Below are 14,718 nucleotides of genomic sequence, written 5' to 3' on the forward strand. Positions count from 1 at the left end.
TTTTAGGATTAAAAAAACAAACCAAACCAAAAACCCTCAAAATCCCAAACAAAGAAAAAAAAAGCCACAAGCAAACAAACCAAAACCACACTATAAAGCAACTCTTTCAAAAAATATGTATGTCTGTAAATAAATATTATTTAGCTAAATAGAAATTTAGAAAAAAACACCCAGATGTACATTTCTGATCCTGCTCTTCATATGTCATCTCATTGTGAAGCTACCCAGATCCTGCGGATGCCCTGGCTCTTTTCATTGCTCCAGAAATAACTAAAATTGCACTACCAATATCACAGTATCACAGTATCACAGTATCACAGTATCACAGTATCACAGTATGTTTGGGATTGGAAGGGACCTCAAAAGATCATCTAGTCCAATCCCCCTGCTGGAGCAGGAACGCCTAGGTGAGGTCGCACAGGAACATGTCGGCGGGTTTTGAATGTCTCCAGAGAAGGAGACTCCACAACCTCCCTGGGCAGCCTGTTCCAGTGTTCTGTCACCCTTACTGAGAAGAATTTTTTTCTCAAATTTAAGTGGAACCTCTTGTGTTCCAGCTTGATCCCATTACCCCTTGTCCCATCATTGTTTGCCACCGAGAAGAGCCTGGCTCCATCCCCGTGGCACTCACCCTTTATATATTTATAAACATTAATAAGGTCACCCCTCAGTCTCCTCTTCTCCAAACTAAAGAGACCCAACTCCCTCAGCCTTTCTTCATAAGGGAGGTGCTCCACTCCCTTAATCATCTTTGTTGCCCTACGCTGGACCCTCTCCAGCAGTTCCCTGTCCTTCTTGAACTGAGGGGCCCAGAACTGGACACAATATTCCAGATGTGGTCTCACCAGGGCGGAGTAGAGAGGAAGGAGGACCTCTCTCGATCTATTAACCACCCCCCTTCTAATACACCCCAGGATGCCATTGGCCTTCCTGGCCACAAGGGCACAGTGCTGGCTCATGGTCATCCTGTTGTCCACCAGGACCCCTAGGTCTCTTTCCCCTACACTGCTCTCTAATATCTAATTTCCCAACTTATACTGGAACCTGGGGTTGTTCCTGCCCAGATGCAGGACTCTACACTTTCTCTTGTTAAGTTTCATTAGGTTATAAGTTTGGAGCTTCCCCTGTATTGTCAGTGCTAAGGATCTTGGTGTAAATCTCTGAATTAGAATCTGTGAACCAAGTATTTTTCAGTCCACATACTCTGCGGGAACTGGTCCATTCAGCAGTCTCAGGGCATGCTCATGCCACACATCACTGGAAGCCAGAGAGGATGCCTTGCTACATCTTAATAAAATGAGTAGTGGGCTGCTTTCTTTTTAGACAAGGTGCTTATAATTCTTCTCTCTACAAAATCTAGAATGACTTGTCAAGAAAGTAGCTAACCAGAACCCTGAACAAAGATGAGTGCAGAGAACAGGGCAGTTGCTTAATGCTACTTGCCAGTTCTCAAGATCTGTGGGATACACATAAGAGACCATTGATTTGCCACAAATACATTAATTGTTATGCAATGGCATCTCAACATTAATGTGCAACATTAATAATATATTATTACTGCTACTAGAATTGATGGCCACTCAAGGCACAGTAAATCTTATTTTTGTGGTTTTTTTCCCCCTGTTTAGTATCACTCAGTACTAAATGAGGATGATATGAATCAGGCTGTTCTTCCAGACAAAACCTTAATCCCAGTTTACATTGTGCACGTGTGTGTGTGTGCACTCTGTGCATGCATCTTTTCCAGTCCTATTGTTGAATTTGCTATGCTCCTGGAACTGTTCCTGACAAAGGGGGAATTGACTATGTGAATTGACTATGTAGTGTTTAAGAATAGGATGGTATAAAGCTAACGTAAATCCTACATTTAGCCCTTATATTGAATGTGTTTTGAATTAGTTTTATACCTTGACAATAGATTTTTGGGGTAGTATTTTGTCACTTATCCAATTTATATTAAAAAGATAACAATGTACATACAGCTTCTTGCTTGCTTGCTTGCTTGTAGTTCTTACTCTGAAGCATTTATTGTTTTCAACCTGACTACTGATCTCTTCATCCACATCAACACATCAGCTGATGGACAGGTATGACAGCAGCTGAAATCTCATCAAGCTATGTACAATCTGCCAGTCCCCATACACAGACAGGGTCATCTCCTGGGCTTTTGCAAGGCATCTCAGGAGGGTTTACTGGAGATGATATGCAGTCTCACAGTCTGAGGCTTCACAGAGCACCACAGAGTAGTGTGACTGGCCATGAGTTTGTTGCAGAGTCATCTGACCTGATCTTGAAAGACTTCAAGGCATTTCTCCCTGTGTTGTGTTGTATCTTCCAGTATGAGTGTGACAACCTGACACATAATAAACTTTTACAGTGCAGCTCATTAAGCACACAGTGGAAGTTGTCTATTCACTTAAACTGAAACCACTTCAAAATAGCTAAGACGACTTTGTCAGCAAGTCAAATAACAGTAATCTTCTCATTTTTGGCATTTTCTGTCATTTCATTCTGTTGCTCTCCAGTAAGCTTTACCTGGACAGCAGAGCACTGCATTAAGACATCAGTTCAGCAACATGTTTGAGGTATAATTAACATTGATTGGAATCACTCAAACTAAAGAGTATGCTTGAAGGTAAGGAAGTGCTTTGCCTGAAGGCTTAAATTTTTGGAGTGTCACTTGGCAGGTACTTAGGGTTTTTCTTTTTTTGGTCATCTACTCCTTTGAATCTAAACTTAATCTTTGTAGAGAGATTCATGCAAGACTCATTGCAGACTACTTTAGGCCAAAGGTCTTCAAGTGATATGTTAGTAAAGAGTATATAGGCTTTGTACTAGCTCTCTATAGCTGGGTGAAATTCAGACACATTCAGCAAATCTTAGGCAAGGAGAATCTGTTTAAAAAAAAGCACTTGATTGCAGAGGCAATCTGTCATTGAAACCGCAGGAGAATGATATCTCTCTGCATTGTAGGAAGAGAAAGGAAAGATCACCATATAAATACAGTACCACTATCTGATGCTATCATCCAGACCCTTCTGTCTTGTGCTCTCCCTAGGTGTCAGGTCAGCTTACATGTTCTGAATGTATTTAGGGCTTTCACAAGTATTCTGAGATCTCTTTGGAATTGTACTCATGCAGCTGACCATAAAAATTCATTCCTAAAGTCCATGAAGTGTTGAAAACCACCTGAGTTCATAAAAATGAAAGAACACTTTTTTTCCAAAATGATTTCTCATTGCTTCTCAGTGTTTGTGAACCAAAATGACTACAATTTTCTTAGTATAGTTGATTAAATATAGCTTAAGAACTGTTTTGTTTTAGTTTTTCCTCAAACATTTTTACAATAAGAGTGATAAACAGTCATATGGAATGACTCAGCCAAAGAACTTGTCTCAGATGACTTTACCAGGACAGGTGACTACAGTACAAATTTCACTAGGATGGCCAGTTTTTTCTATAATATGTGGGCAGAGCTTGTTTAAAAATCACTGCCTGAATTAATTACCATTGAAGAAAAATGCAATAACACTAAGCTCAGAAAACATATTATATGTTCTATCTAAGTTTATCTCAGAGAAGAGGTCTTACTTGTTATGCCTTTCTTAAGTCATGGTGCTGCCCAAGGTAAATTTTTTGACTAACAGAATTAAGATTTTTAAATTTCAGACTGGCTAAATATTCACATATACTATATTCATCTTTATCTAGGAGACTGGAAGTACAATATTCATTGTGTAATATAAACCCATCTAGTATCAATAAGAACTGAACTTTGATGACTATGTGATGGTTTATTTTATATGTTATTGTTTGGGTATCAAAAAATTAGCCATGTACTTGTTTGCTATTTTAGCGAAGGAATTAAGTTGAATGGATAATTTCAATGACTGATCTTTTTGATTGTTGCAGTTCCCTTCTCCAAGTTAAAATAAATTAAATCTGGCAGAGCTAATGTATTTGGTTTATGTGACAAGGCTTTGGTAGCAGAAGGGCTGCAGGGGTGGCTCTGTGAGAAGGTGCTAGGAGCTACTCAAATGTCAGACAAAGGCAGTTCATGTTGGCTTCAAGATGAACCTACTCATGGCCAAAGTTGAGCCCATCAGTGATGCTGGTGGCCCCTCTTTGGTAACATATTTAAGAAAACATAAAAAGCACTGTGCAGCAGCTGCAAGATAGGAGTTACTGACCATAACCCTCATTGCCCATCCCCTTGTATTATTCAGGGGGGAAAACAGGAGGCAGACCTGGGAAGAAGGGGGAAATGAGGGAAAGGAGGATTTAGGGTTTTTTTTGGTTTGTTTTTGACTATACTACTCTGTTTTCAAATGGCAATAAATTAAATTAATTTCCCCAAGTTAAATCTGTTTTGCATGTGATAGTAATAGGTGAGTGATCTCCTTATCTTACCCATGAGCTTTTTAACTGCATTTTGGTCCTATTGAGTGGGGGCAGTGACATGGTGGCTTGGTGGGCACCTGGTGGCTACCAAGGTTAACCCATCACAGGTAGTATCAGGAATTTTGCCTGTATTCTAAATCTTTTTAAATAGTAGATTTTACACTTCAACCGTCTATCACAATATATGCATACATATAGCTGTATATGTGTGTGGATATATAAAGTCCAGACAGTTATATAAACCCAGCAATTTCAAAAGATCAGAAATACTTCAGTGCAGCCACACATTAGTATACCCCAGGTTGGCAGAAAAATTCCTGGCAGCATACTGTGTCTCACTATTAAAATGTTATGTCAAGTCACACAAGGCATACACAAGGTTGTAACACCTCCCGGTTCATGTGTCAACACAGACCATGTTGTTTCTAAAGCAATTAACTTATTAAAAAGAAAAATATATCACTATGCTGTGAAAGGCTTGATTCTTTGCTAGTGCTCTTCCAATGATCTCTGCATTACTGCAGCACTGAATTGTACTCAGCATTGAAAATAGCCCTTGGTCAACTCTGTGGTGTTTTTAACATCAAAACACATTTATTTGAGGCAATCACTGAAGCTGATTGAAAAGGGAACTAGAGATTTTGTCTTGAAGGAAGTTGTTAGAAACAGTTTGTGATTTTGAAGTACAGATGACAAATGGGACATTTAGTATTGGGTAGAGAAACAAACTCTAACACCATTGACATTGGCAAAGCTGAAAAAAGTCAAGCTTGAATTCTTCCTTTTCAGTTGAGTATTACAAAATGCTGCTGTGCTTTCCACCAGTAGATTAAAAATGGGCAGCTGAATAGTTTGAAAAAATAAACCGTGAATGTTTAGTATTTAGATTTTATTTTATAGCATGGAAATTCTGATTCTGTGCAATACCCTTGTGCAAATTATCTCATGACTTTCTGAGTTTGATCCTATCTATGCATTTAGTAACTAACTGTAATAACATTTTAACAGGAGAAAACAGAAGTGTATGCTGACACTCTAATTTGGCTTTTGAAACCCTTAAATCATTAGAAATATTCACTCTGCATATAATTATTTTCTTTACAGTCTCTGAAAAATGTTAGTGATAACAGTTTGTCCCTTTTCTTTCACTGCGTTCATCTAAATGGCTTTCCTAGGATTAAATCACCATGCATTACTGTGCTATAGTGACACAGACTTATCTTTTGCTCCAAGACAGCATTTGCCTTGTCATGTGTTTATACAGAAAATTTCATGTGTTTATACAGAAAATTTCATGTGCTTTTTTAACATTAAACAGTGTCATATTCTAGTTGCCTCCATCTGCCTAAACAACTGGTTGGTCCCGGAACAACCTCTCTCCATACCAATTTTATTCTCATTCAGCTTGCCTTTAGGATCTATCAGTCAACACGAAACAGCTTCTACTTGTTATACCTCCAAAAATCCATGCTGCTTCCATCAATACCAGTCTAAGCCACATATCCTTAACACAGATAATTTATTTGTCAGGCATGAATATAAGGAGTTTTTTCCCCCTGCAACTCCTTAAAAGCCATTAACTGTCAAACCTGACCAGTCATTGGCTGTGTTGTTTGTTTGTTTGTTTGTTTTCTAATTTAATCACCTTATTTCTCTCTGTAGGCAACAGTGAGGATTAGACTTTTCTTGAAGCCAATTGATCCAAACTGTCTTGGACACCTGTCTCAGACAAGGACAGCTCTCCCCTTTGCCTCTCTATTGACTATATGGGTACTTAGTTTATTGGTTTAAATCAGGTGCATATCTTTTAATTATCTTGACTCCAGTGACAGGGTTCCTGCCTTAAATAAGATGAAAACCAGTGTAAGCTGATTTTCAGAAATAATCAGTATTCCAGAATTATGAGGAATGTCTATATCTCTGGTGCTGTAAATTGCTTTTCTATTTTCATAATAATGCACACTTAAGAATATGGCCAGTAATGAGTCAACATATTGAAAACTGGCTTGTCAGAATGTGTAAAGGAACTGATTATTTAATGTGGGAGTACTCTGAGTGGGAAGGGTGCATTGAGACTGCTCAGCCTCACTTGCTTAGACTTTAGCTGTAAGTGATCTCAGTGTGTACATTCCTGCAATATAATGAGAGAAAGTTAATCCCATAAAGGGGGTTATTTTTGTTATTTTCTCTTTATTTACATGAGTAAAAATGTGACTTTGTCTTTAATTATGTTTTAATTCCTTCTCAGGTTTTCTTCTAAAAAATACATTTCAGAAAGAATTAAATGCTCTCTTCAGTCCTGGAGAAGATAAGTGTTGCTTTTTTTTTTTTTTCTTGGTTTAGAAAAAAAAAAAAATATTATTTATTTTCAAAGTTTTGTAAGGGTAAGACTAACATGCATCCTTTCCCCATAGAGGCTAACTGTTGACACCTCAGAGGGGTGGTCTCCAAGGGGAATCTTAAAATGGGCATCTGTTACTGACATCCAAACCAAGACAATAAGGCTAACAAAGCAATATATGGGTCACTTAAACAAACTTCAGGTCAACAGAACCTGGTTCTTATGGGTGACTTAATTACCCAGACATTTGTTGGAAGAGCAATACAGCAGCTCACATGTCATCCATCAAGTTCCTGGAACGTGTAGAGGATGGCTTCCTCACACAAATGTTAGATGTGCCAACCAGGAATGAGACACTGCTGGACTTGCTACACACACACCAATAAAACCTGCTTCATAATATCTCTGTTAGTGATAGCCTTGGCTGCAGTGAACACAATATTGTAGAGTTTGGGATCCTGCTGGGCACGCCTAAGGTTAGTACTAAGACAAAGGTTTTAGAGTTTAGAAAAGCAAACTTCAGCTTACTCAGAGTTCAGTTGGGATGGATTCTGTGTGAAGCTCCCATGGAAGATAAAGGAGCTAATGAGTGCTGGGAGTTTTTCAAGAATGCTCTCCTGGAAGCAAAAAAACAGTTCACTCCCTTTAAAGGTAAGGGAAATAGGCAGAGCAAGAAAACCCCCTGGCTTAACTAAGAGCTTCTGAGTCTGCTCAAAACCAAAAGAGGAGCATACCCAAGATAAAAAGCAGATGAATACCCATTGACAACTACAAGGACATTGCCAGGGTAAGCAGAGATGCAGTTAGAAAAGCAAAAGTTCAGCTCAGATTGAAACTGGCTAGAAATGACAAAAACTACAAGAAAGGGTTCTTCAGGTATGTAAACAACAAGCAGAAATAGGAAAATATCGGATAGCTGGTAAGCAGCAGAGGTGAATTAGTCACCAACCATGCTGAAAAGGCAGTGGGTATCAACACTTTCACTGCCATCTACAAGAAAGGCTTAGAGAAGGAGACAGGAAATGATAGACCTATCAGTCTTGCTTCAGACTCTGGGAAAGTTATGCAATGAATCCTCCTGGGGACTGTCACAAGTCACCTGAAGTACATGATTGGGAAAAGCCAGAATGGATTCACCAAGGGCAAATCATGCTTGACAAACCTGATCACCTTGTACATCAAAGTAACCTGCTCATTTGATGTGGAGTGTGTGGTGGACATTGTCTACTTGGATTTCTCCGAGGCTTTTGATATGGTTTCCTACAGCCTCCTCCTGGGAAAGTGATGCATCACAGTCCATAGAAGTGGTCTCTGAGGTGGGTGGGGATATGCCTGACAGGCTGCACCCAGAAGGTGGTGGTAAATGGCTCCTTTTTAAGCTGGCAACCTGTCAGTAGTAGGGTCCCCCAGGGATCAATATTGTACCCAATGCTGTTTAACATCTTCATAAGTGATCTGGATTATGAGGTCAACTGTACCCTGATGAGGTTTGCTGATAATACCAAACTAAGCATAGAAATGGACACTGCAGAAGGGAGAGACACCCTGCAGGAAGGCCTGGATAGCCTGGAAGAGTGGACTAACAAGAACTTTATGAAGTACAACAAGGAAAAGTGTAAGGTCTTGCATCTGGGAAAACATAATCCAGGAGCACTGAACAGGCTGGTTGGAGAGTAGCTCTGTGGAAAGGGACTTGTGAGTCCTGGTGGATAAGAAGCTCAATAAGAGTGAAGAGTGTACTGCTGTGGCAAAGAGAGCCAACAGGATGCTGTGTTGCATCAACAAGGGAGGCATAGCAGAGACAAAGAAATCATCATCCCACTCTACTCAGTGCTTGTCAGGCCACACCTGGAATGCTGTGTTCAATTCTGGTTTCCACTATGCAAAAAAGATGTGGACAGGCTGGAGAGGGTCGAGAGAAACACACCAAAAAATAACCAAGGTCTGGGAAGCCTGCCCTGTGAAGAATGGCTGAGAGAACTGGGTTTGTTCAGCCTTGAGAAAAGAAGGCTTAAGAGAGAACTTATCACCATGTTCCAGTATTTAAAGGGTGGTTACAAAGGAGATAGAGACTCCCTTTTTATGAGGAGTGACATGGAAAAGACAAGAGGTAATGGATACACGTCACTCCTGGGAAGATTCCAATTAGACCCAATAATTTTTTTTTTTTTTTTAATAATGAGAACAATCAATTGTTGCAATAATGTCCCCAGGGAGGCAGTGGATTCCCCAACATTGGACACTTTTAAGATTCAACTGGACAGGGTGCTGGGCCATCTTTTCTAGACTGTGTTTTCGTCAAGAAAGTTTAGACCAGGTGACCTTTGAGGTCACTTTCAGTCTGGTTTTCTGTGATTCTATGATTCTTAATCTCCTGCTGCCATGCCTGTTCCAGGCTTGAGAGGAATGGTGGGAGCAGTGATAAGACTAGTAGCTGAAACAGTGGCAGAAGTGTTTGGCAGAAATTATGCACAATAAAATACAGTAAGATTTCTAGCAGTTGCCAGCTTCTCAGTTTTAATTAATCAAACAACAAAACCAACCTCATGCTGGAATTATTGTCTTTTGCTCTATTTCAGTCTTTTGTTCCTCATACAGACTGATGGAACACTCTGCACTCTTACTCCCAGGAAGCCTTCTCCTGAAGGGGAGAGAGGAAGCAGCAAATGAGCTGGTTAACAACAGCAGCTGGCTGGGTGATGAATGGGAGTTTCCTGTCTTCTGTCAAAGACATCGGCAGGCGTTCATTCTGATCCAGATTTCAAAAATGCAGAGAATAACACTCAATAGCTTCCTACAGATGTCTGAAAACAACATGCGCACGCATGCATGAACACACACACACACACACACACACACACACACACTCACTCTCTCTCACACACACAGAGTGTAATAGCTACTTTGCCTCCATAACTGAGTTTGTATGGTTCTCGGCAGATATTCACATCATACCATGCGAAAACTATAGCTGGGGTGGCTATAGGTGATATGTCAGAGTCCTTGTTAGGTAGCCTGACAATGCCAACTGACAGAGTGAAAAATACGGACAATATTTTACAACTGTTTTCATGGAACACAAAATATAATGTATTTGTACTAGTTTTAGTTTAATAGGAATGTTTTGAGGAGCTCTCCTAACTCAATGACGTTGCTTGTCCCAGCCATTTAAAGCCAGTATTCACTGCTAAAGGGTGACTGTTGCTTGTGTAATAGGAGATTATTCCTCTTACCTATGAACGGTTCTGTTCTTGAGGTGCAAGGGTGAACAGACCTCATGATGTCCCACATGCTGACAGATGTTATTGATCAAAAAAGCTCTTGATTCACTGGTATTGTTGTACAAAATAGTAACAAGATGTGTTAGGTGGTGCAGTGAGAGAGAAATCACTTTGCTTATATCGAAACCCTTATGATTAGAGCTACTTTTATTGTTGGCTTTGGGTTGTTTTCCCTTTGCCAGTGATCATGAAGGAGATAAACCAGATGATTTGGGGGATGCAGTTGAATTCTGATAGAAAAACAAAACTGTTTTTACAGCTAAATTGTAAATGCAGCATTATCATCAAGAGAAGAGGAAAGGAGACTCATGCTTCTGCCACATGTTTTCCTCCCAGCAATACAGTGGCTCTAAAATATTGGCACTAATCATGAATTGTGAAGAGTGGCTTAAATTTTGCTTTGCCTAATTCTGGAATGTGTTTTTCACATTTAGTTAATGTATGTTATAATGGCTCTGAACTCACAAACAACTTGTGATAAGGTTTCATGGTTTTCTATCCTATGAAATTAAACCATGAAACAAGAGTTCCTAAATTATACATACTTGTAAATTTTCTCTAAACCAGCTGTTTTGCATTGGAAACCTGTGAAAAGATTATGTTCCATTCACCTCCTGATGAGAAATCCATCTTCACTTGATAAATCAGTTCATCCAAAGGTCTGAGACTTGTAAATAAAGAATATTATAAAAATCTCATTATAGTTTTAGGTACATGCTTTAAATATATGCAACAGCAGTCTGTTTTAAAAAGACACAGCCTCCACAAAGTCACTGACTAGCTAGGAGTCACTCATGAAACTTGTCAGTCTTCCCATAACTTTGTGTGTAAGCACATGTATTATAAATGCTAAAAAACTCAGTGTAAGTTCCATTCATGTTAAGAGTTCTAAGTAAGATTTGTGGTGCTAGCCAATGTATTTATTGCAAATCACTTGTATGTATTTTTACATCAGCTATTTCTTTAAAACCATTTCATTTAAAGTTTTCTGAATTAGCAGACCAGACCATTACTACATTTTCTTCACAGATATGTATGGTCTTTTTATGTTATATTTCTAGACTTTGGTCATTGTAAGGTGCACTTTGCTTTGATGTTATGGCAACAAGTGTTTTAGATCTGCTTAGAGAGATTAGATTACTCAAGCAAGATCTTCGATCTCTTTCTCAACTTCTTCACAAAGCTTTACTTGCTTTGAAAAACAAGTCCTTTGGTCCTTTTTAAGTAAGTATATTCACTTCTTTTCCAGATTTAATTGTTAAAGTGGGCAGAAGAAAAACATTTTTTTCAACAAAATTAGACACCTCAGCCTTTTTGCCCAATTGAATGTAATCATGACATGCCCAAGCACGATTCTCAGTTTTCTTTCATTTGTTAATTTTAAGACAGTTATAGTGCAACATACAGTTTACAACATACAGTTTAATGTGTAGAAAATGTATTCCTTTAGTTTTAAAAAATATTTCTATTCTTTCCTTGTGGCATAGGCACACCTAGTCATCCACTACTCATGTTCTTCAGAATACCTTCAAGTGGGTACTAAGAATCTGTGGCAAGTACAAAAAGACAGTCAATGTCCTTACATAGAGTCTCCCAGTCCTTTTTTTCAGTACTTAGATGAATCAATCTGGACACATATCCATACCTTAACTAAATGTGTTTATAAAACTCTTGCTATTTCATAATTATAAAAATAGCTGGTTTCTTTGTAATGAATCTTGAACTTTTGTTCCACACAAATTTTATGAACTTAGGTAAATAAGAAACATCTGACCTACAGAAGGCTTTTGCCAAAACAGTAAAAATGTAGTTTATTGGCATGAAAGTCTGCAATTCTTAGCATCAAATGTACGTATTTGGTAACATCTCTAAAGGAGAATGGGAAGTGAAAGGTATTTTCCCTAAGTTACTGAACTGACAATTAGACAGACATGCAATATTTTTTTTTTTTTAAGTAGCAGAGTGGAAAAGTTATTCAGAACAGCTGCATCTGCATGGATTTGCATTTATTCATATTTCTGAATATTTTTTCATGTTTTCATTAGTATTTTTCTATGTTTCCTTTATATATATAACAACTGATTATGATTGTAACTGTCTTCATGAAAAGATGCCAGGATTGTGCTCTGGAGTGCATGAGTCATATGCTCACTTTACAATTTGTACATTGATTTGGGGAAGAAATCAAAGTAATAAAAAATTTAAAAGGTACTTAGTAATCTCTTTATCTTGGGGAGCAAGGACTCTGTAAAAGAGTCCCTCCTATTTCACTCTGTGCTCATGTGACTGAGACTGACCATTGTGACAGTGAAAAAGTGACTTCATATCAGGGATTTTTTTTAACTACTGTGACTCAGAAAGTCTTCATAAAAACGTATGAGATTTTGCAGGCTCTGGCTACAGGTGTATTACACAAGAAGGAACATAATTGTCAACTTAACTAACTATTCACTTTCTTCTGTATCAGCACTCCTTTCTCTACCTCATTCTAAATAGTCAACTGCAAGAGATCTGTTTAAGCTAAGCTAGTACAGGCAAGCAGCTAAGGATGCCTGGAGTTAACAATTTCTGCAGTTACACTGTCCATATGTACATATCATATAGACTTACACACTTATGGAATAGACCATCCTTATCAGTCACATGCAAACCTCATGTGTTTTTACCAAAATTGATGTGCTAATTAGTTTCCTTCTTTCCATTCCAGCAAAATGGGTTAAGGAGAAAAAAAAATAGTTTTCTAAAAACAAGAAGAGGAGTGTTTTCTATTAATTTTAGAAATGAATCCCCAGAATGCAGACTCCAGCTGTACTTACTGTCACAGGTAACAACTGGAAGTGTCAGACTGAAAATGAGTCTTCCCAGTTTTGGCAGTGAATATAGTGGCATGGTAGGGTATCAGATGATGATGATGTAGGTGATCTAAGATAAAGCCAGATAATAAGCAGTATGAGAGAGACTTTGGTCCAGCTTTAGCCCATTTACTTGAGATTTAAGGTTCCAAGCAGTCAAGGGTGAAAGTGGGTGTGTATCATGCAGGTAGACCATAGCTTGTTAATTTTTGCCTTGTCATCTAGCAGTACCATATCTGCTGTGATGCACTTAGGACATTAATGAAGAAAAATTAGAATACCTACCCATCTGAAGCCTTTCATATTTGTCAAATTGGCACAGCTGATCCAGATTTGGGTATACATTTGTAAGAGCAATGTCAATAAAGTAATATTGCTTCAGTATGAAGGGGCCACACTTAGGCAACTATGCTAATGTTTCAGAGTGGACAGTATGTTATCAAACAGTAGGCACTGCAGCACTCAGAGAAAAAGATGTTGAGCTGCTGGACAGCAAGCAGTTGAAGGAACAAGAGAATTTTATCAATAGTGCAGGAATATGCATGCTAGTTTAAAGGAAACACATTGTAATGCGTTGCAAACCTGAACACAGACAAACCCAAAAATCATAAAATGAAGCAGAAGAGTGTTCATTATCATCTTTTTGCAACATGAAGCAGTGGTAACTTAGAAGCAAAATGTTACAGTAAAAATTTGTCTTTGATAGGACAGAGATGGCCAAAGGCATTCAATATCTGTGTGACACGGGCCTCTTAAGAACTAGCTTGTGTTTTTATGCAGGGAATTGCAGCAAAACTATGTAGCAGAGCAGAATTTAGGCAGTATTGTCCCAGGGTTTCTATTTCCCACAGCAAGGAAGAAAAAAGGTGATTTACAGCCCTCAGGTTATGTATTTCGTCATAAAGCAATCAGTACAGACTTTCTTTGCCTCATCCAAAAATTAGTACTGAACATTGAGTATTAATATTCTCATTAAAAATATTGCACTGTTATTATTGTACTGAAATGTATGTTGTCCTTTCAGTTCCTAAAACTGTTCAAATTAGGATTAAGACTATCACATTTTATAAATAACTCTCATTTTCCTGGGTAAACTATTTCATTTTGAGAACCTTCAATTTTAGATAAATGCACTGATTACATTTTAAATGTCAATTATAAAGAGTCTTGTAGACATAATAAATCAGGCATTTACACTGTTTGACACAGCATTAACAGAAGAATGAAACATTATCACAAATCAAATCAGTGACCTTCCTCCAATGTATAATGAAGAAATCAAAAGTGTTTCAGCCTCAAATGGCCGAAAGAAAATCAACAAGCAATTACTGTAAACATCCCAGTGGTTGCATGACTTGGTGACTCATTCAGATTCAGTCCAAGGAGACATACAATAAACACCATCTGCTCCAAAATATCTTCTAGATCAAATTTAAATTACTATTCTGCTACTATAGGAAGCAGCTTTCTTTGATGCTGTGCAGATGACAGTGTGAAATGATACCAATAGTCAAGAAAGAGAGATTAAGACATGGAAAATTTAAGATAAGTAAATTAAACTTTTTAGTTACATATATTTGCAAGACCATATTGTAAAATGAGACTCACAGTTAAAAAGGTAGGACATGAAAGATAAATTGATAATTATTTTTGAAGGTGACAGAAAATGAAATTAAATGGCTGCATTAAGGACTGGAATGATGTATAGAATTGAAAAAGTTCAAAGCATTAGATTCAGTTGTAAATTTAGCATCCTTCCTAAAATGAAGTCTATAAAATTAAGTTTTGAAGCAGATGAAGTTGTAGCTGTATCTAAACTATAACTGAATGGCAAAAGAAGTAT

This window comes from Streptopelia decaocto, assembly GCF_964273445.1.
Source record: "Streptopelia decaocto genome assembly, chromosome: 1".
Lineage (NCBI taxonomy): Eukaryota > Metazoa > Chordata > Aves > Columbiformes > Columbidae > Streptopelia > Streptopelia decaocto.